We start from the raw sequence: 22,232 nt of genomic DNA, 5'->3' as shown, positions 1-22,232 counted from the left end.
CTCCCTGCATGGAGCCTGCTTCTCTCTCTGCCTATGTCTCTGCCTCTCTGTGTGTGTGTCTCTCATGAATAAATAAATAAAATCTTTAAAAAAATAAATATGTTTGGAACAACTCAGATATATATGAATCTAACTATAGATCTATTTCCAATAAAAACTGAGTATCTGAACTGAAAAGTACTATAAGTATAAAATGCACACAGATTTCAAAGACTTAGCATGAAAAAAGTATGTAAAATGTGTAATTGATAATTTTCATAATGATTATATTATAGGCTAAAAAGATAAAATTTCAGATACACTGCGTTAAGTTTAATATAGTCTTAAAATTCATGGGCTGCTTTTACTTTTTAAAATGTGACTACAAGAAAATGACAGCTCCATATTATTTCTACTGGAGAGGGCTGCTTCAGATCTATGGCTCCCCAACTATAAAATTACAGGTGCCTGGCTCACAATCCCAGAGATTCTGATGAAATTGGTCTGGGGTGGGCCTGGGCCTTAGGGTTTTTTAACTCTCCCTGGTGATTATACTGAGCTGCCAAGGTGGAGAACCACTGCCCCAGGTTAACACAGATTCATCGATCCCAACTGATAAATAATGGCCTCAAAAGGACCTAATATCTTTTGGACGCTCTCATCATCCCTCAGCAAAAATGTGGAGTTGGGAAAATTGGGCCCATCTCTTACCTAAAGACTGAAAAAGCATCCCCACTGATGTCATCTGGGCTGAACGTTGGGTGATAGTTTTGTACCTCAACTTCAGATAGAAGCAAACATACCCAGATGAAACTCAGCGTTTTCTCAGTGTCTCCAGCAACTCGCCACCAGTTCTTCCAATAATTCATTCCCATATCTGATGTAGTATATGTTTACAACAATCTCCTGGGTAGTTTGTTTACAAGCAGGTTGCTCTATGGTCGGGCGACCAACAAAACTGGTTTGCCTGGTACTGTCCTGGGTTTGGGCTTTAGCCAGAAAATCCCATATCCCGGGAACTGCTTGATTTTGGGCAAACTGGGACGGATGGTCATCCTCCCCCAAGGAACTGGATGTTTAACAAGAAGTCCAGGTAACTATCATTGAATTCAAGGTGAGCACAGTTTGAGAGCCACTCTCAGAAACACAGGTTCTTGACTAATTTTTAGGGCAGTTCTTTCTGGATTAACCAACTGCCCTCAGAAGGTAGCCACTGAGGTTACACAAATAATCAAATAATCAGTTCAGCAAATAGCTGATTGGGGAAATTGCTCTCATTTAATTAAACATATTAGTAAATTGTTTACAACCATTTGGGAGGAATAACTATAAAGGAAATCACCCTGACTGCCTTGAAGGTACTCTCCTGTTGTCAGGACCTCAGCAGACAAGGGCTGGGGAGGCCAAATAAGCATGCGGCATGAAGTTGGGTCAGTGTTGAGTTTCAATCATTGTTTCTTCCATTTGCTAACCTCTCTGTGCCTCAGTGTTTCCATCTGTAATAATGAAATCAATAATTTATACTAACAACCAAGGTTAGCCACGAGAATGAGAAATAAAGCATGGCATTAGACAAATCCCAGTTGAGGAACATTCTACAACATACCTGACCAGTCCTCCTCAAAACTGTCAAGGTCATCAAAAATAAGGAAAGTCTGAGTAATGGTCACAGCCAAGAGGAGATATGACCATCAGGTGGAATGTGGCATTCTGGAAGAGATCCTGGAACAGAGAAAGGACATCAGGGTAAAAACTAAAGAAATTCAAGTGTAGAATGGGTGTGAGTTAATATCAATGTATCAAAATTGGTTTATCGCTTGCCACAAATGTACCATACTCAGGTAAATGTTAATAATAGGACAAACTAAGTGCGGAGTGCAGGGGAATTCTGCACGTGTCTGTAACTTTCCTGTAACGATAAAACTATTCTGGGGCAGCCTGGATGGCTCAGCAGTTTAGCGCCACCTTCGGCCCAGAGCATGATCCTGGAGTCCCAGGATCGAGTCCCACCTCGGGCTCCCTGCATGGAGCCTGCTTCTCCCTCTGCCTGTGTCTCTGCCTCTCTCTCTCATGAATAAACAAACAAAAAGATAATATAGAACTATTCTAAAATATAAATAAATAAATAAATAAATAAATAAATAAATAAATAATAAAATAAACTATTGTAAAATGTAAAGTTTATTACCAAAAGCTCCTAGCGGAGTAGTGCCCAGGCCAGAAGTACACGTTTACGATAGGTGTTACTGTTACTGTGACCTGCACATGTAAGTCATCCTGTAACAAGAAGACCGTCATCTTGATTCAACATTTTCGGGAGAAATGAGAAGCTGGAAAGCCTCGGAGATTGGGGCTGAGGACAGAGAAGAGGAAAGAGAAGAGAAGAAAGGGGAGATGAAGAGGTCAATGGCACTGTAGGATTTTGTCTCCTGCAGACCTTCCCTGTAACTTCTGACACGTTACCCAGTTGGTTTTCTTCAGTTATTCAGAGTCTGTAATTACTTTCTCCACTCAATTGTTCTCTGCTCCCCACGACCTCCTCTTCCTCTCCCCTCCTTCGGCCTGTGCATGCGCATGCGCGCCCCCTAGAACGTCCTGGAAGGCAGAGGCCTTCTCTGATTCGTCACTTCTGTATCCACCGTGCGCCGCGCGGCACGTGACACGGGCTACACGCTCTCTGTATTTAGTGAATGAAGGACGGGAAGCCGCTGACCCCCGAAGGACGGAGGGAAAACACTCGGGACTAGAACTAGAATCGCTTTCCCGCGCGTCTTCGCCTCCGTAATCGCTGTCCTGTATTGTTTTCGATTTCATTTAAGCCTTGCACAGATTTGGTTAGATGAGCAGGGCAGATGTTTTGGGCTCCATTGGAGGGATGTAAACGTTTTTGAAGAGGAAGGGAGGAAAAGGAGGAAGAAGAAGGGAGGAAGGAGGGGGAAAGAGAAGAAGGACCGGTAAGATAGGCGCAGCATTCATACGGTTAGAGAACGGGCCAGGGTGTTAGTCTCCTGGGGCCACCTTAACAACCTACACACACAGGGTGATGTGCTATATGTTGGCAATCGAACTCCAATACAAAATAAAAAATAAAGCAACCTACACAGGCAGGGTGGCTTAAGCAACAGACATTTGTTTTCTGACAGTTCTGAAGGCCGGGAGTCTAGGCTCAAGGTGCCGTGGTGGTGGTGGGGGGGGGGGGGGTCCTACATTGCCGTGTCCTCATCAGGTGGAGGGAGCTGCCGTGTATCTTTCTCTTACAAGGACCCCGGCCGTGTCAGAATAACATCTCACTCTCAGAGCTTCACTTAACTTCAATTACTTCCATAAAGGCTCATCTCCAAACACAGTCACATCTCAGGTTAAGGCTTCAACTCATGAATTTGGTGGGGGTGCATGACTGAGTCCTTAATAAGATGTTCTCTGACAAGGGGCAACAGGGTTAACAGGACTGAGCTAGGGGTCAGCAAACTAGGGCCTACAGGCCTTATCAGAAGGCCACCTTTATTTTGTAAATAAACTTTTATTGCTGCCGGGCCACACCCAGCATGGACAAATTGCCCAGGCTTCTGCTAGGAGGCAGAGTTGAGGAGCTCCCACCCAGTTGGATTCCCAAAGCCCCAAATATTTACTCTTTGGCCCTACACGGAAGTGCACTGACTCCTGGGTTAGGCCAACATAGGATTGCTTGTTTGATATGCAAGATGACCCCTTTGATTGCATTCTTGCCATTTCCCTGATGAGGCAGTGGAGACTCTTAAGAACTGGCTGCCACGTTCATAGCCTGCATGAACTCAAACATTCGGAAAGTTGCCCTTTCCAGGCCCCCCCCACCACAGGACCCAAGGCTTTTCTCCTGGACCTTGGAATCGTGTGTGGATGTGGCTGCCAGGCCTATGGTCCCATCAGCACCACAGCCTCCCTGGCAGCCTCACAGACTCGTCACTCAGGCCTGAAGGTCCCGCTGTGTCTATTCACACCTTTCTAGTTTTGGCTTATAGCTATTTTAGGTCCTTGGTTTCTTGAAATTTTTTCTTTCAGTTTGTTTTGTGCCAGGGCATGTGTTTTGTATGATTAGCATTTACATAGAAAGCAGATCACTTGAATTAAGGGAGCCTTGCAAATAATTATGTAGACCTTAAGGGGTTTCCAGGGATAATTTTGGGACTGTTAGTCCTAAATGCAATTGCTGGTCCTTTTCATTATTAGACAGGATGTTCCCTTTTCAGCATCTGATAGTGAACTCAGGGTTCTTTTGTTATTTATTACAACACGGGTTCCTGTTTATAGAGGCGTTTGTCAATAGAAAACAGTTCTTAGATCTTCCTTGAATTAGTGGAGACATTCCTCAAATGTGAATCCAAAGCCTTTTCATTAGGCCTATGGTAGAATTTAAGAAAGCAAAATTGCAATTGGGCTTAATTTTACTATTGGCTAACAGATCTCTTATGAGGACTTGGCTTCTTGATCTTCATGTCCATACAGACAAATGATCTGCATGCAGTGTTGCTGCTTTCATGTGTCCAGCATTATTTCCTCCAAGGAGCACCTTCATTCCGCTTCACCTGGTCCTATGTGGGCTGCCAGTCACAACATTCCAGGCCCCTGCAGCTCCTACAGCCCCATTCTACCCAGAGATACAGCAGCTGACCCAAGGGAAACTGTGTGACCCAATAGGAGCGAATTCCCCAGAATGTTAAAGAAGTTGAGAGAGAGGCCATCAAACCAAGGACTGGGCTGAAGGAAGGATGCAGAGCCCCCCAGATCTTGCGGTCTTATGTACCCTTGGACTTCCTAAGCATGTGAACCAAATAAATTCCTTTTTCTGCTTACTTAATCCAAGTTGGACTTCTCACTCAAAACCCAGAATGTCCTCACTAATATAACATATTTCCAGATTTTCTGAGTGTCCTCAGAAACAGGCCTCAGCCACCCCCAGAGGGCACAGGGCACTAGGCATTGGGACATACGAGTCCTCCTCCTAGGTGCAATCCTAGAACTCCTAGGCCATCCCTCTGCCTGCTCGGAGGGCCTTAGAAATGGGCAGCCTATGGGACGCGGGACGTAACATCATTCTTGGATATGTGTATGCCTTCTGTTATGCATAAAGTATATTCTGGGCTCACCTTTCTGAGTTCTCCCCGTCCTTTGGCCCGTCTTGGAGTAGAAGAAAAAGTGTTGATCTGGAGAAAAGCAGCAGCCCAAGTAGGATTGGCCACTAGGCCCACAGCACTGCTAATGCCTGACAGAGTGAGCTAGCCATAGTCTAGTGCCAGGGCCAGACCCCAAACCTACCAGTGAGCCCAAGAATGGCCTATGTAATCAGGAAGGAGAAATACAGCCCAACGCACACCACCAAGTGGCTGCAAAACTACCCCCTCGGTGAAGACACATTGTTTTCAACTCCTTTGTTTTCCAACAGATACTTCTCTGAACCTGTGTAAACTCTGCCCCACTAGATCCTTCAACTGTCACCTGAAGTGTTAGCTATGACTCAGAGTTTCCTGAGATAAACTCTACAACCTCCCCCTGTCCACACCAGCCAAAACTTGGAGCCAAGTGGCCGGGAGATGCCTTAACGCCATGTGAACTGCGCGCTGACGTGTGCCTGCAGGTAATGAGAAATAAGTACACTTCTTTGCTGTCTCAGTTCTTCGCAGTTTAACTTGGCTTCCTCTGTTTCAGACTGATGGGAACTGAAGTCAATTCTTAAGACCCACAAGGAAGGAAAGCTCTTTGTGTTAAAGGCGGTCCGCCAAGGTGCTAATTCCATCTTTGGTAGGTTTTTCCCAGGACTGTGTTCCTCATCCAGGAATTTCTCTGAGCTTGGTGGTTCGCACGTCCAAATTCCAGCTTTGAATAAATAAACCAGCTAAAGTGCTGGGGTGCCTCAGGGAATAGCAGGGTGGTTTCTGAACCTCCATCGCCCCCCAGTGGTAATTTTTTTTTTGGTCAGGGATTTTCTTATTCCAAAAGGTTTAGGATTTTTCTCTATGAAGCTGTTTAAAAATATATATATATTTTTTAATTCTCGCGCTGAAGATTATGGAAAGTTTGCGTGGAGGTGTGTTAGTAACATCAAACTAATAGATTTATGCAATTGACAAGAAATATGCAATTGGACAGATCTCACGTATTGGGGTGCCCCTTGAAAATAATTCCTACCTATCATAGCTGCAAAGTTCAATGTGAAAGTAATTATCTCAAATAAGCCTGAGTTTTTTTTAATTCAGAGTATCCAGACCTGGGTTTCCATTTTTCTGGTCCATTTTTTTTTTAACTTGAAAAAGAGAGAGAGCCCGAGCTGGAGGGAGGGGGAGAGGGAGAGGGAGAAGCAGACTCCCTGCAAGAGCAGGGAGGCTGACGTGGGGCCTGATCCAAGGACCCCGAGATCATGACCCCAGCCTAAGGCAAACGTCTAATCAACTGAGCCACCCAGGCACCCCTTTCTGGTCCAATTAAACCACTATTAATAACTATGATTTTTTTTTACTTGTTTTATCCCTTTGTAAACTTTTCTACCATAAAATGTCTTATAACATTGTCCAAGGAGGTGAGGAAACAGTCAAAGCCAATGAAAATGAAGGTTTATAAACCATGTATGTATAACTTTGCAAAATCCAACATCAAACCCACACAAACTACATAGAAATATCACTGTCAGTTTGGCAAGACTTTCAGCAGATTATACATACTATGGCAGAATCAAATGAATAAAAGTTTCGGTGATTTCAAACTTCAACCAGATGAAACTAAAAAACAGGTGAGAGAAGTGCCCTAAGTCATAAAACATAGTTTAATGACATTAAATGGTCTCAATGGTCAGTAGGGACTGGTGTATGAGATTTAATTCATCAGCCACCCATTCACCCACCTACCACTCCACCCCCTCATCCATCCTCCCACCTACCCACTTAGGTTGAGAAAGGTATCCTATGGAAAACAAAGGAGAAAAAGTGGGTCTTCAGAGCAGGGATGATCTTGCAGCCACTTGGTAGTGTGCTGCAGGCTCTGTTTCTCTTTCATGATTACCTATATCCATCCATCTATACACCAGGTATGTGCCAAATGCTGTGTGAAGTGCCAAGGATAAGAGATGGATAAAATGCAAACCTGCTTCCATGGTGCCAGAAGCAAAAGAGAGTTTTCAGGTTTTTCAATCTGGTCTCTACTCTGAGGCTCCATTCTCAGAGAAGATGGAAATAACCAGTACCAAATCACTAAATCCAGAAAAGACTCTCAATGAGTGGCATCCAGATGGCCTAGAGACCTAGCTGGCCTTGGCTGCATAGAGATGAGAACTCATGCAGCTACAGCTATTGAATGTTTTTCTCTGAAAAACAAAAGGTGGGCTCTTTGGGATTCAAAAAAATACAAACTATTGTGAGAGAGAGAACATATGTTACATACAAAACAGCCAAGGAACACTTTTATGGCATAATAAGCTCAAAATTTTGCATTAAATACAGCCAGTGCTTTTTATGGCTAGTATGAACTATTTCACCTGGCTTTCTAGAAAAGGAAGAACTAGAATTGAGGAAAGCAAGTCCAGACTAAAGAGGCTTACCATCAGCCCAGAAAAGGGAAGGTTCTTGCTTCCCTACCCACAATAGAGTTTGTATTTCAACACAGTTTTCAGATCACAGTGAATTCTTTTGGTTCACCACCTGCTATTCCTCTCCCCCAGGCCCTTTTTAGCTTAGAGGCCAGCCTCATAGTCCTGTAAATAATACTAACCCAGTGCTAACCTCCTACACACCAAGCATTCCTGCCACTCCTAAATCCTGAGTGGAAGTACATGTCCTTCAGCTTCCTCTACTCAGATCTTGTTTCCTTTCCGGATAGAAATTCTCTTCCTCTGGCCACTGCCCACCCCTCCACCCCCACCCCCCGCCCTGCTTTGAAGGATAAACTTCATCAAATCTCTTTTAAATCCCAGTGGTCTGGGGGCCTCATTATTAGTGCCAAAGCACATCTTTTAGTGTGCATCTAGCATATCTTGCACATAGTAAGTGCTAAATAGTTTGTTAAAAGTAGGGGAAGGTGGAATGGTGGGAAGAGAAGGATAGAAGGAAGAAGGATAGTTAGAAGGAAAGGAGAAAGCGAGGGAAAAGAGAGAATAATATAGAAAGAAAGGAAAAGTAGAAAAAAGAATTATCTTACAAGGACCTGATGTTCCCACTAACAAACATCATCCAACAATGAAATACTCCCTTGTCCTCCTTAGCAAATGACGTAAGCATGCTGCTGAGGTATCTTTTCAGGGACATATATGAAACAAATTAATCTATTGGAGTTAATGGTTTCAAATGATGGTTTTCAGTGTTTTCTCATACTTTGGGGGCCAGGCTGAGCTGTTCACTGTTACAATAAAATAACAGCCACACACAGACACACACACACACATTAATTTTCAGGAAACCTTTAAATGAACAGATAGAACGTTCTTAATTTTCACCTTTTCTTTTTTCTTTTTTTTTAAATTTTTATTTATTTATTTATGATAGTCACACAGAGAGAGAGAGAGGCAGAGACATAGGCAGAGGGAGAAGCAGGCTCCATTCACCGGGAGCCCGACGTGGGATTCAATCCCGGGTCTCCAGGATCGCGCCCTGGGCCAAAGGCAGGCGCTAAACCGCTGCGCCACCCAGGGATCCCATTTCACCCTTTTTCTACCACACAATTCTCACATATGTTGTCAAGTACTCACAAAGAACAAAGCATATGAACACACATGGTGACAACCAAAAAAGTCAAAGGGGAGTTCCCAGAAATGGAATTTCTTGTAAATATTTAACCACTAGTATAAGACACAATCAGTTGTTTCTATTTCACCCAATGCAATGAAATATGTATTGCATGATGTTCACAAGAAGTACCGGTGCATTTCCATTTTAGCAGCCACCCCTCAGTGTTCAGAATTCTAACACCATAGCAGGCTCACCTGGGGATAAATGTATTTGTACAGGGGAGCTCTTGTAGGTGGTCCTCAAACCACATCAGTGTACACACTTCTTTCTCACCTCAGGTGGCTCAGTGTTCAGCATGGCAATACTACAATACTACAAAAAGCAATGAATTAGAGAATGAGGCCACTTTGAGCAATTATAAAGGAATTTTAAAAAATAAATCAAGTTATTATTGAAATTGTTAGGTAAATTAAGGTAGGGGCTAATTATATTATTATTGTAAATAGTGGAAGAGTCATACTCATCTCTTCTAGTCGCTAAATATAAAGCTGAATTAGTTTTGGGTAACTGAAAACTTTAGATAAATGTTCTTTCTTCCACATGAAAGAAGACAGAGAAGCAATTTTCTCTCACTATGAGTTACTTTAATGCAGAGCTTCTTGAACTAGCTGCAGTGGAGGACTAGGGTTTTTTTTTAAATTTCTAATAAAAGACCAATATTTATGTAAAACACTAACAAAAATTTTTTAAAAAATACTAATGAAATAAAAAGCAAACATACAAAACACAAGCCAAAGTTCAGATTCACCAGATACAAAACCACTCTTTTAAACTGCTAACAAAAGTTTCCAAATGCTTTCTCTTGATCTTTACATTTTTAAATGAACAACACAGAGGGTATTCTAAAACCTTGCCATCCAAAGTATGGTCCTTGGACCAGCAGCACTGGCATCCCCTGGGCACTTGTGAGGGTAGAGACTCTCATCCTTCCCCTAGACTCACTGAATCTGAATCTACATTTTAACATGATCCTGGATGGATCTGTGTGCACTTCAAGTAGGAGAAGCATCCGTCCAAACTATAAAATCAAAAGCAACTCTACAGGCACACAGACATACATATAACTTTAAGACCACAGAATGTTTTATTATCAACTCACCATTTTTTGTAATAGGTATTTAATAAATTCACCCTTAAGCAAAGTTTATGCCATTGTCAGCTAGGCCTGGCCTCCCTATCCCCTGGAGCTCAAGATCTGATTCACTTGAATCTCCAGATCCACGGAAGATCAAGTTTCCCTAAGTTATACGATACTTCCCAGGGACTCATGTTCCCATGGTCACCTCTGCCTCTGGATTCCTCTTTCTGCCTGTGCTGGCTCAGTTCACGTTAACTTAGATAGCAAACCACCCCTTTTATCATCTTCTATGAAAATCCATTCACCAAAGCATTTGGTGGTTTTGTTATGACTCATAATAGAACAGAGACATATGGAGACTTTGTGAACATGATTTAAGAAAACTATATCTATGCCAATCCAAAAATTAACACAATGTTTCATGGATAATTAACACTAGGAACATTCCCACAAGATTTTGAAATGTCCACCACCACTTCTATTATTTAATATTTTGCTGGAAGTCCCTAGCCTGTGCAATTAGCAGCGCCAAGAAGTTCTAGGTGTTAGAGTATGAAATGAGGAAGTTAATTATTATTAGTTCCGATGATATGAAAGAATCCCTGGAAAACCCAATATAAACCAAATATAATAAACCAAAAATATAAAGCAAAGACAATAAGAAAATTTAGACATTGTAGAACATAAGGTGAATGTAGCCAATAGCTTTCATAAATATGCCAACAAGTTTGAAGACCTAAGGAAAGAAAGGATTTCCCTCCCATTGCAACAACAAATTTTAAATACCAAGAAATAAGCTCACCAAAAAATACTGAAGATTTGAAGAAACACTTAAAAATCATACTGAGGGACACGAAACAAGAACTGAACATTTGGGAGCATCCTGCATATTCATGTATAGGAAGACTCATTTTTCAAGAGTTCTAGTATTCTTAAATTAATATATAAATTCAACATAATCCTGATGAAATTACCATCCAGGTTTAAAAAAAAAATTTGACCAGCCAACTACAAATTTCATTCAGAAATGTAAATAAGCAAAAGTATCAAGAAAAATTCTGAAAAAGAAGTATAATGAGAGGCTAGTGATTTGCCAGATGGTAGCAATACTTCAATGAACATGGTATTAGTGTGTTCATGGATAGGACAATGGCTCAGAGTAAAAAAATCCAAAAATATGTTCAAGAATACATGGGCATTTAATGTCTTAATAACAAGGACACATCTCAAATCTAAGTATGTGTGAGGGGTGTCTAGAGAGAGAGTTTATTGGATAAATCATCCTGGGACAATTGAGTGACTGAAAAATACTGGGGGATTGGAGTTGTAACTTATTCCTTACACCAGGATAAATTTCAAATATATTAATGTTTGATTTTTTTAAGATTTTATTTATTCATGAGAGACACACAGAGAGAGAGAGAGAGAGAGGCAGAGACACAGACAGAGGGAGAAGCAGGCTCCATGCAGGGAGCCCGATGTGGGACTCATCCCGGGTCTCCAGGATCACACCCTGGGCTGAAGGCGGCGCTAAACCGCTGAGCCACCCAGGCTGCCCTATAGTAATGTTTTAAAATAAAAATAGAAAACTTTTAAAAACTTGAAAAAAATATGAAAGAATTTATTTAGAACTTAAAGGAAAGTACTTCTGAATATGCTATAATACCCAGAAACCATGAAAGAAAAGACTGCAAATTAAGGTGCACAAGCAAAAACACGAGAAAAATGACAAACAGAAAATATGCCTAACTCATTGTTATGGATTAAACTGTGTCCCACTCGAAATTCACATTTTGAAACCCTAACCCCAAACATCACCTTAGGGATAGTAATCTTTTTTAAAATATTTTATTTATTTATTCATAAGAGACACAGAGAGAGGCAGAGACATAGGCAGAGGGAGAAGAAGATTTTCTGAGGGGAACCTGAGGCAGGAATCAATCCCAGGACCCTGGAATCATGACCTGAGCCGAAGGCAGATGCTCAACCACTGAGCCACTCAGGTGCCCCCTAGGGATAGTAATCTTTAGAGAGGTAATTAGAGTTTAAAGAAATCATATGGAATTAGACAAATACCATACTATTTCATTTACATGTGAAATCTGAAAAACAAAACAAAAATCATAGATACAGAGAACAGATTGGTGGTTATCAGGGAAAGTGGGTTGGGGGGTAGGCAAAAAGGGTGAAGGAATTCAACTGTATGATGATGGATGGTAATGGACTTCTTGGGATGATTGCTTTGTAATGTATGCAAATATCGAAGTGGTGTATTGTACACCCGAAACTAATGTAACACTATATACCAATTTTAATGAAAAAAGAAAGTTAAGCAAAGTCATAAGGGTAAGATCCTACTCTGACAGGACTGGCATCCTTATAGGAAGAGATACCAGAGAGCTCCCTTTATCCATGTGGACAGAGAAGAGGCCAAGTGAGGACTCAGCGAGAAACTGGCTGTCTGTAAGCCCAGGAAGACAACCCTCACCAGAAACCAGCCCTGATGGCATCTTAATATTCAACTTGACCTCTAGCCTCTGGAGCTGTGAGAAAATAAGTTTCTGTTGTTTAAGCCACCCAATCTATGTTATTCTGTTATATGGCAGCCCAAACAGACTAATACACTCATATTGTAGAAAAAGAATTAATTTCTTTACCATGTAAGTAATTCCTACAAAATCAGTAACAAACAGAGCAATATACCAGTGTTGATGAAGGTGTGGGGAAAGAGGCACTCTCATACATTCCTAGAGGGAAGTACCAATTGGTACAACCACCCATTGAGGGTAATTTGGACATGTCTATCAAAGATAAAAGCAAATTACTCACAACCCAGCATTTCAACTGCAGGTGTTTATTCCACAGATATGCTCAAGGATATGAGAAATGATGTAACTACAGTATTACTCATCATAATATTGCTTGTAAAAGGAAAGTATTAGAAACAATCCCACCAATTACATAAATTATATTAATCCAGAGAATGGAATAGTATACAACTGTTAAATAAAAAGGAAAAGGATAGTTTTATGTAACTATATGGAAAACCTCCGAGATATTTTAGGTAAAGAAAAACAAGGGTGAAAACATTTGGTGAAGGCTTTTCCATGCTACCCAGTGACAGGTCCGTGCAGCGTTGCTCTGTGTTCCCATCGTAGCTTAAAGGGAAGCCTTCACAATGTCCGGAGAACCCTGATGTCCTGCAAATGAAGGACGAGGATGTCCTTGAATTCCTCACAGCAGCAATCCACTTAGATGGCACCAACCTTGACTTCCAAATGGAACAGAACGTCCACAGAAGTGATGGTATCTATATCATAAATCTGAAGAGAACCTGGGAGAAGCTTCTGCTGGCAGCTCGTGCCACTGCTGCCATTGAAAACCTGGCTGAGGTCAGTGTCACATCATCCAGGAATCCTGGACAGTGAGCTGGGCTGAAGTTTCCTGCTGCTACTGAACCAGTCCTATCTGCTGGCTGCTTCACTCCTGGAACCTTCACTAATCAAGTCCAGCCTTTCTGAGATCAGTAACCACCAGCAGTCTCAGCTCCCAGAAAGGCTGCCTCTGTGCTATGGGGACACTGCCATCCCTTGCAACAATGGGGGGGTGGGCTCACTCAGCGGGTCTGGTGTGGTGGATCCTGGCCCTGGAGGTTCTGTGCATGCGTGGCACCACTTCCCATGAACACCCATGGAAGGTCGCACATGAGTCCTACCTCTTCAGAGATCCTGCTGAGATTGGAAAGGAAGAGCAGGCTGCCGCTGAAAAGGCTGTGGCCAAGGAGGAATTCCAGGGGGAGTGCACTGCTCCAGCTCCTGAATTCACTGGTACTCAACCTGAAGCGGCAGACTGGTCTGAAGGTGGGCAGGTATGCTCTGCACCTAGTCAGCGTCCCCTCCTGGGGCCTGGAGCCCCCAGCTGGCCACCGAAGACTGGTCTGCGGCTCCCACTGCTCCGGCCACTGAGTAGGTAGGAATAACCACTGGTGGTCTCATGCCGCTCTTCCACAAAGGCAAGCAGAAAGGACAGATTGACCGAAAATTAACAGTTTCTTAAAAAAAAAAACAACAAACCACTCTGTGAAGTATGATACCACTTGTGTAAGAAAAAAAAAACAATGGAAGTGGGGAGAGAAGAGCTCTTCTATTGCACATGACAGTGTCTGCTACACTGGAAGAACCTCACCTAGCCTTTCAAAGTCGATTCAGGGTGATGGCTGCCCAATACTGTAAATGTGCTTAGTGCCACTGAATTGTACATTTAAAAATAAAGTAGTAAAAAAAAAGTCAACTCAGAGGTCATCTCCTCCAGAGTAAAGGCCATGGCTAAATACATTTTCTTTATATTCCCATGGCAACTTTATAAACTAACTACCATAAATGAAATTGGCTGAAGGTATGTTTTATCTTGCTCTCTAGGGTGTTGGTGAGGCTATTGGTGGGGACCATGCCCCACCCAAACCGTGGACTCTGAGACTGGCTCCATACCCAGCACACAGCAGGCACTGAGGAAATATTTCCCCGACAGCCTGTCCTACAGACTTCAGACTCAGGACTGCAATGTCAACTTCTGCTGAGTTTCCAGCCTTCTAGCCAGCCCTGTACATTTCAGACTTGGCAACTCTCACAACTGGGTAAATCAATCCCTTAAAATTAATCTGTCTAGAGATGGATGGATGGATAGAGCAATCTCTTATTGGTTCTGTTTCTTTGGAGAAGAACCCTGACTGATATGGCAAGTAAGATAGAGAGCTGGGGACAAAAGAACACTCCTCAGATAACCTCATGCATTAGGCTTTCTACTGCAGCTGCCTCTGCTTCTGATACAATATTAAGGGAGGTGCAACTGATGATGAACCGTGAGAAAATTGGTAGAAAACCCCAGAGCAGAGGGGCAAGTGTAACATATTTTAGCATTTATGTTAATGATGTAGTTCATGTTTTATAATTCGCAATGTATTTCTCTAGATATAAAGCTTTATAGTGTCATTGCTGAAGAGGGAGAGGGAGAGACAGAGACAAAGACAGAGAGAGAAGAAAAATTCAAACCTTTGTTACATTCTGATTATCTTTCAAATATTTGTACCAATAACTGCATTTAGAGCCTGTATATCTTTGGTTTTCATTGCATAAGGAGACCATGAAGTAAAATGATATCACAAACATCTGTACCTACTAGGATTCAAGAGTTAAAATGTGAATTTTGATATCTCCCAAAGCATATTTTCTGGAAAAACTGCGTCTGATGTGGTGATGGTGGTGGTGGTAGAGAACCGTTTGTCACCTTGTCTTTTGTGGCTTTAATTCTTCAATCCCACTGTTGGAATGAGTCCAAACCACTCAAGAGAGCCTTCTCATCCTTCCTCCACAGTCACTCATACCTCACCTTCCTGATTTTTCTCACATATTTACTTCTCTCTAATTTATTAATTCACAATGATTACAACAAGAAATAAAACTGCCAAAGAAGCACAAATATATGTAGGTTGGCTAGTCAAGCATTCTCTTCCTAGTAGGAAAACCCAACTAAAACCAGAAGGTTCTTTGGTAAATATAGAATGATAGAGAAAAAAACAAAAGCCTTGAAGGATGTAATCATTCATACTTGTGGCTTCAATACCCAATTATACCTAGTGATTTATGTTAGTTTATTTGCAAGCGGCTCTCACTTTCCTGAGTTTCAGGTCTGTGTTCTGAGCTGCTTCTTGGATTTCCTTGGGAGGGACTAGAAAATGGTGGGCTACAAGAGGAATTGTCGGGGAGAACAGGAAACTGTGAGGGACCTGAGGAATTGTGGGAGAGACCAGGGAGTTGGGGGGGGGGACCAGAGGGATTGTGGGAAACCACAGAAATGTGAAAAACAAGGGGAATTTGGAGAAATAACAGAATTGTTGGAGTGATGTGGAATTGTGGGAGAGAGCTGAAAATTGTGGGAAAGAATAGAGAATTGGGCTTGAGACACGAAAATTTTTAAGAGATTTTATTTATTCATGAGAGACAGAGAAAGGCAGAGGCAGAAGAAGAGGCAGGCTCCCCTCAGAGCAGGGAGCCTTAGGTGGGAGTCGATCTCAGGACCCCAGGATCATGACCTGAGCCAAAGGCAGACATTCAACTGGCTGAGCCACCCAGACCCCCTTGAGACAGGAAATTGTGGGAAATCAGTTGCATTTCCATACCCTAATAATGAAATATCAGTAAGAGAAAGTAAGAAAATAATCCCACTTATAACTGCATCAAAAAGAAAAAAAAATACCTAGGAATATATTCAATCAAAAAGGTGAAAGATCTGTATATTGAAAACTATAAGATATTAATAAAAGTCAGAAGAGGACACAAATAAATGGAAAGATACTCCATACTCATGGATTGGAAGAATCCATATTGTTGAAAGGTCCATACTATCCAAAGCATTCTAGACTCAATGCAATCCCTTCCAAAATTCTAATGGAATTTTTCACAGAAATAGAACAATCCTAAAATTTGTATAGATCCAGAAAAGGCCTTGAATAGCCAAAGCAATCTTGATAAAGGATAAAGCTGGAAGCATTTCATTGTCTGATTTCAAACTATGTTACAAAGCTATAATAATCAAAACAGTATGGTATTGGCATAAACACAGACATAGAGAAAAATGGAAGAGAATTGAGAACCCAGAAATAAACCCATACATATATGTTCAGTTGACTTACAACAAAAGAGCTAAGACTATACAATGGGGAAAAGATAGTCTCTTGAATAAATGTTGGGAAAACTGGACAGCCACATGCAAAAGAATAAACCTGGACCACTATCTTACATCATGCACAAAAAAATAACTCAAAATGGATTAAAAACTTGAACATAAGACCTGAAACCATAAAGTCCTAGGAGAAAACACAGGGAGTAAGCTCCTTGACATCAGTCTTGGAGATATGTTTTTGGATTTGACAGCATAAACAAAGGCAACAAACGCAAAAATAAACGAATAAATGAGTAAAAATGAACATCAACCTAAATAGCTTCTGCACAGCAAAGGAAGCCATAAACGAAGTACAAAGGCAGCCTACCAAATGGATGAAAATATTTGCAAATTACATATCTGGTAAGGTGTTAACAGCCAAAATATATAAAGAGCTCATATGACTCAATAGAAAAAAAAATTCCAATGAAAAACTGGGCAGAGGAACCGAATAGGCGTTTTCCCAAAGAAGACACACAGATGGACAACAGGTACACTAAAAGGTGCTGAACAGGGGTGTCTGGGTGGCTCAGTCGGTTGAAAGTCTGACTCGTGGTTTCAGCTCAGGTCATGATCTCAGGGTTCAGGGATCGAGCACTGTGTCGGGCTCTGCACTCAGCAAGAAGTCTATTTGAGGATGCTTTCCCTCTCCCTCTATCCCTTCCCCCTCTCATGTGCACGTATGCGTTCTCTCTCTGTCTCTCTCAAATAAATAAATAAATAAATGTTTTTTAAAAAGGTGCTGAACATCACTACTCATCAGGGAGATGCAAATCAACCCAACTGAGACCTTACTTCACATCCATTAGAATGATTACTCCCAGAAAGACAAGAAATAACAAGTTGGATATGGAGGAAAGGGAACACTTGTGAACTGTTGTTCACAATGTAAATTGATGTAGCTACTGCGAAAACATTATGGAGGTGACTGGAAAAATTTAAAATAGAACTTCCCAATGATCCAGCAATTCCACTAGGTATTTATCCAAAGGAAATGACTGACTCAAAAAAATACATGTACCCCCTATGTCCACTACAGCATTATTTACAATAGCCAAAACGTGGAAGCAAACTAGGTAAGTGTCCATCAATGGACAAATGGATAAAAAAAATGTGATACACACACAATGTAATATTATTCAGCCATATAAAAGAAGGCAATCCTGTCATTGGTGACATGGATTGACCTTGAGGATATTTTGCTAAGTGAAATAAGTCAGACAAAGAAAGACAAACAGTATATGATCTCACTTATATGTGGAATCTAAAAACCAAACCAAACCAAACCAAAACAACAAAACAACAAACTCATAGATAGAACAGACTGGTAGTTGCCAGAGGCTGGAGGTGGGGACAAGGTGAAGTGGATGGAAGTGGTCAAAAGGTACAAACTTCCCATTGTAAAATAAATTAAGTCCTGGGGGTATAAAGTACTGCATGGTAACAACTGTTAACAATACTGTCTTATACATTTGAAGTTGCTAAGACAACATATCTTAAAAGTTCTCATCAAAAGAAATAAATTTTGTAACTGTGTGGTGACGGATGTTACCTAGACTTATTATGGTGATCATTTCACAATATGTACATATACCCAATCATTATGTTGTACACCTAAAACTAATATAAAATTATATGTCGGGGATCCCTGGGTGGCGCAGCAGTTTGGCGCCTGCCTTTGGCCCAGGGCGCGATTCTGGAGACCCGGGATCGAATCCCACATCGGGCTCCCGGTGCATGGAGCCTGCTTCTCCCTCTGCCTGTGTCTCTGCCTCTCTCTCTCTCTCTCTCTCTGTAACTATCACAAATAAATAAAAAAAATTAAAAAAAATTATATGTCAATCATATCTCAATTTAAAAGATATTTTTAAAATCCTGCCACAAAAATTGTGGGAAAGACAGGGAGTTAAGGAAGAAACAATCATGGGAAATAACAGAGAACTGTGTGAGATAGGGAATTGTGAGAGATCATAAAAAAAACTGTGGGAGACATGGGGAATTCTGGAAAAGGACAGAATTGTTAGAAAGGGAATTGTGGGACAAACTGAGGAACTGTAAAGGGAGGAATATAATGAGGGAGCAGAGAATCGTGAAAGAGTGAAGAATTGGAGAGAGGTGGGAAATTATCAAAGATACAGGGAATGATGGGGAAAAAGGAGAAGCATGCATAAGACATGGAATTGTGGGAACTCGAAGAAGTAGAAAAGCAACACTTTGTAAACATAAGCCAACTGTAGGTTTGGAGAGGAGACTTATTTTACAAGAACCAGTCATACATTCAGTTTGTAATTACAAAAGAGCTTCAATTTTTCCTCTGTGCTAAACCCTTGGGTCTGACAGCAGGAGTTCATACCACATTACCATGGATTGGCAAACTCACGGGCACTGCCTTGTACGGGCAGACACACACACACACATACTCATACACACATGTAGACATGCATGTACACATACAAACACACATACATACAAATATATATGCACACATGTCTTGGAAATTTCAAACATGATAAGAGAAATAAACATAAAATGGCTAGAAAATTTTTAAGATCTTGTAAGATAAAACAAGATGAAAAGTGATAGAATAGCATAAGAAAATTAGAGTGTCACTCGAGGAATACAACATATGAGGAATAGAGTTTCCTTAAAAGAGAAAATGAAGAAAGAAGGAGTGGAGCAAGTTATCAAGAAAATTAATAATATAAGAAAATATCTCCAATGTGAAGGTCATGGGTTCCAGAATGAATGGTCCCCTCAGGTGCTAAGCCAATGAAAGCAAAGAGGTACATCTTTTCAGGCTACTAGAAGAAAAGAGAAGTTAAAAATATTGTTGAGGGGAAAAAAAAGAAATGGGGGCACCTGGATGGATCAGCGGTTGTGACTCTGCCTTTGGCTCAGGGTATGATCCTGGATTCCCGGGATCGAGTCTCGCATCGGGTTCCCCGCAGAGAGCCTGCTTCTCACTGTGCCTGTGTCTCTGCCTCTCTCTGTGTCTCTCATGAATAAATAAATAAAATCTTAAAAAAAAGAAATGGCACTCAACTTTTCAATATCAGCAATGGAAATTAAGACAATGAAGCAAAAAAAAAAACGCAAAAAAAAAAAAAGACAATGAAGCAACCACTTGACATTTCTTTTTTTTTTTTTTCCACTTGACATTTCTAAGAGAAAAGTTTTTAAACCTAGAATTACACATGGAAACTACCAATCAATCACATGGGAAGGTAAACTACGAACAGTTTCTGATTTTCAAGACCTCAAAAGCTGATGTGCTCCCAAAACAATGTGAAGAAGAATACATGGTATCCAAGAACCAGAGATCCAAGACAAGATAGAAGATTGAAAGGAAGTCCTTAGAGAGCAGCTGAGAATTGGGCCTTGGCAGAGGTGAGGTGCTTATCTGTGAGTGGGGTCTCAAGGGGAAAAGAGAGACATAAACATTAGTTGATATATTTAAATGCATTGAGAGGAGATTTACCATGGGGACAAGAAGCTTAGGGAAAACCTAAAAATCTAGACAGACAAAGGGGGAAAGGCAAGTATAAAATTCTAGTGAAGAAGTTGCATAAGAAAAAAATCGTCTTTGGTCATAACAAATATTTTCATAGCCACAATACTGTAAATACTAAACTGTGATGTGTCCCAAGCCTCTAACTATTGGCACAGGAGAGGGACACGTGTGTTTGTGTCAGCACGTTGTTTGGAACGTGGAAGGAAAAGTAGAAGAAACAGTTAAAGAGTAGTAAGTCTTTGCCTGGGGAGAGTGGAAATTGGGGTTCAAAGCATCCCCCCGCCGTCATCTCCCTACCCACTGAGAGCTCTACTTTAAGGCTCTGTTTGGTACCTCCTTCTTTTTGTTTAAGATTTTATTTACTTATTCATGAGAGACACACACAGAGAGGCAGAGGCAGAGGCAGAGGGAGAAGCAGGCTCCCTGCAGGAAGCCCGATGTGGGACTCGATCCCAGGACCCCGGGACCTGAACCGAAGGCAGACTCTCAACCACTGAGCCACCCAGGTGCCCTGGTACCTCCTTTTTTATAAAGCATCCTTGTTACTTCTTTCCTTCCCATCCGCTTTTGGCACATGACCCTCCGAACAGTGACTTCTTCCCCTTGCCTCCAATAGTATGCACATACGTACACTGAGATATAAATATGGTTATTTGTTTGCATGACTGTCTCTCCCATTACCAGGTATTTTTGGTCTTTCAGTGCCATATGCTCCTTTGGATTACTTCTCAGAATAGTATTTTTACATGCATTAAACAAAATACAAGAAATCACTAAGGAAATCAATTATATTGAAATACAGTTATCAACATATTTTAGAAAAACACATTTTGATCATTAAAGGTCAGGTCCCTCAGGAAATATGCACTGATATAATATAGGTTTTAAAATGCTGTCTTAAAAAAATAAAAATAAAATGCTGTCTTGATCCAGTGTTGAGGCCGTGGCTAGTGGCTGGCCAGTTCCCTTTCTTGAGCAGCCAGGTCCGCACTCGCCCACCACCTCCCTTGCTGGGCTCTCATATTCTGAGCCGCTATACACCATGTGGCTGCTGCAGAGCCCACCTCACCCCTCACCGGTCTCTTCCCCCTCTCCCTCTGGCTAGTGAAGGACTCCAGTGCTTCTGCATGTAGCAAGCACCCTACCATGTGAGGAGGCCCCCTCTCTTGGGATCTGTGAGTATAATTAACTGTTTATTCAATGGCAGTTGTTTCCTGATCTGTCGACCTCACCAAATCTAAATAATAATCAGACTTGTTAAAATGGCTGAGACTCCAAGAATTGTGCATCGGAGTGAACAGCAATGAGAGAGTGACGGTAGGTCTGGGCAAAGGAAGAAGTGGAACTGTGAGGCAGTCACAAGGGAAGTCTCAGCCACTGATGGTAGGATGGCCCTGAGGTGACCTCCTTGCAGAGAGGGCCTTGGGCTTATGGACCCTTGCAGAGGCTACCAAGGCGGCAGCAGCCGGTCCCCAGGGATGGGATGGGATTTTTGCCTGAGGCAGTTCTCTTTGGCAGAGAGGGATTCCTGGAGACTCAGACCAGAGGGGTCAGCTGCTACCAGTCCCCAGGCCTTTGGAGATGACTCCCCGGGCCCTGGGCATGCTTCCCAGTTCCATCATGGTGATATAGAAAGGCGTATGCTTCTTAGTAACACTTTTAAGTCTCAAGATAAAATTATCTTAATTCCGAAGTAGTGGTGAATAGTATTTCAAGACAGTAACAACCATCGTTTGTGACATAATTTCTCCGTGGTTTCTATCAGCGCCACATATACCTAGCACTACTAGGATTTGTTGTCTGCATTCCTGATGAAAAAAATTCTAAATTTCTGTTAGAGGTAAGTGAAAATACAGACCTTCAAGTCCACACACCCAGGTAAGAAAGCCTTGGGAGCCGGAACCTTGATTGGTTCATTTTGGGATCTCCAGAGTCGGCCACGGTTCTGGACACCTACTTGAGTCATTACTAGAACTCACTCTGATGGGATACAATTTAAAAGATAGAGACTTTAAAACTAACACCTCCAGAGCAACCCTCCCGCGGCTTAGCGCAGAGCCCCACTCTAGGGACGTCTCCCCGCCCACGCTGGCCCGGAGGGGCGGGGCCAGGCGGCGGCCCTCGCGCTGATAGGTCGAGGCGGGAGGGGGCGGGCCCGTTTCGCCCCGCTCCACGGAAGCCGACATTTTCAGCCCGCGCT

General features: G+C 41.9%; 1 long non-coding RNA gene and 1 pseudogene across 3 annotated transcripts; one reads left to right on the top strand and one right to left on the bottom strand.

Moving 5' to 3' along the window:
* Positions 1–280: 280 nt before the first annotated feature.
* LOC140628298 (uncharacterized) lies at positions 281–22,125 on the bottom strand. Of its 3 annotated transcripts, none has more exons than XR_012026601.1 (4): positions 2,417–2,542; positions 2,168–2,256; positions 1,586–1,701; positions 281–1,475 (listed from the first exon to the last, which is right to left on the bottom strand). It is a non-coding gene; the product is annotated as an uncharacterized lncRNA (long non-coding RNA). The 3 variants fall into 3 exon arrangements; XR_012026600.1 differs by having other exon boundaries at positions 2,443–2,537; XR_012026599.1 differs by lacking the exons at positions 2,168–2,256; positions 2,417–2,542 and adding an exon at positions 21,891–22,125.
* LOC140627848 (small ribosomal subunit protein uS2-like) lies at positions 3,674–13,860 on the top strand (annotated as a pseudogene).
* Positions 22,126–22,232: the final 107 nt, after the last annotated feature.

This window comes from Canis lupus, chromosome X, assembly GCF_048164855.1.
Source record: "Canis lupus baileyi chromosome X, mCanLup2.hap1, whole genome shotgun sequence".
NCBI lineage: Eukaryota > Metazoa > Chordata > Mammalia > Carnivora > Canidae > Canis > Canis lupus.
The sequence above is the reverse complement of the archived record's forward strand: the minus strand, read 5'-3'. Positions and strand labels throughout refer to the sequence as shown.